This window comes from Temnothorax curvispinosus, unplaced genomic scaffold (assembly GCF_003070985.1).
Source record: "Temnothorax curvispinosus isolate PA1 unplaced genomic scaffold, ASM307098v1 QBEX01004806.1, whole genome shotgun sequence".
NCBI classification, from domain to species: domain Eukaryota; kingdom Metazoa; phylum Arthropoda; class Insecta; order Hymenoptera; family Formicidae; genus Temnothorax; species Temnothorax curvispinosus.
In genome coordinates, this window is record NW_020214586.1 from 1 (window position 1) to 1,130 (window position 1,130).

The window sequence follows — 1,130 nt, forward strand, 5'->3', positions numbered from 1 at the left end:
TACTCTGTAAGCCATTAACTTACAGCTCCAATGTTAAGACAGAATGCGTTATACTTTATTATGAATATTGCAAAGAAAGTTACGGAAGACAGCACCTTGATAATAAGGTCCGAAGTACATGTTAATGTTATTAACGGTGTTAGCTATAAATAAATAGTTTAATTTCATATGTACATATAATCAATAGTAACGATTGATACCATATATTTGATACAGAAATCAAATTGCATAATTGTCAGTGGCGTCAGTGCTATTGAATAATTAAAACATGGTAATTTATTCTATTATAATGTTCTACTATATTTTAGCTTTACCTGAAATATGATACCCCCTGACAGAATAGCATAGAAGAAAATGAACTGAAATCGAGTAAATTTAGATTGTTGGTAAGGCCATAAGCCGAGAATGAGTAATAGGATTCTATTGATACTGCAATATTGAGCTGGTAGACGTGTCATCTCTCTATAAGGTCCGAAATATTACTGAGAAGATAGAAGACGAACGCAATTATCCTCTTCTTTCTATTGGACGACTAAAAATGCCATATCTTTTATCTTCTAAATGTAAATGCAAATTTTGTAATTTATAACGCCTATTTCTGTAAAATTTTGCCATAAGATCAAATTGCTAAATTCAACCAATTTCTCATTAATATTTATGCGATCGATTATGCGACGCTGAAGGTAATTTGACAGATGTATCTTTCTCATGAAATTGAACTACTTAGAAAAACCACGCAGGCGCATTTCTTCTTTCTTAGCGCCGAAGCTTCAGTCTTGTGCGCGCACTCATAAAATACACTTCGTTCTCGAGTGGGATGTCTCTTACCTTTAATCTATTCGATGCCAAATCTAACGGTCATAAATGAGATTATATTGCGTTAAACAAAAGAAACTTGCATGAATGAAGTCATTTAACATAGTTAAACGAAGTTTTATATATAGTTCAACAAATTGAGAAAAAGAAGTTGAAATAAAAAGTTGAAATTCTTATAAGAAGATTATAGATTGCTACGTATATATGTTACGGGAACTGTTGTTAATCAGGCATTAACGTTAATTTACGAGATAACAATCTCATGGGCGACAACGTTATTAGCCAAACTATAACGTTAATTCCCAATTTTATTT

The 1,130-nt window shown here is 31.8% G+C and overlaps 1 long non-coding RNA gene across 1 annotated transcript; it reads right to left on the reverse strand.

Annotated features, from left to right (window-relative positions):
* Positions 1-93: 93 nt before the first annotated feature.
* Positions 94-484, reverse strand: LOC112454139. Its single transcript, XR_003040695.1, has 2 exons — positions 315-484; positions 94-143 (listed from the first exon to the last, which is right to left on the reverse strand). It is a non-coding gene; the product is annotated as an uncharacterized LOC112454139 (long non-coding RNA).
* Between the last annotated feature and the right edge of the window lie 646 nt (positions 485-1,130).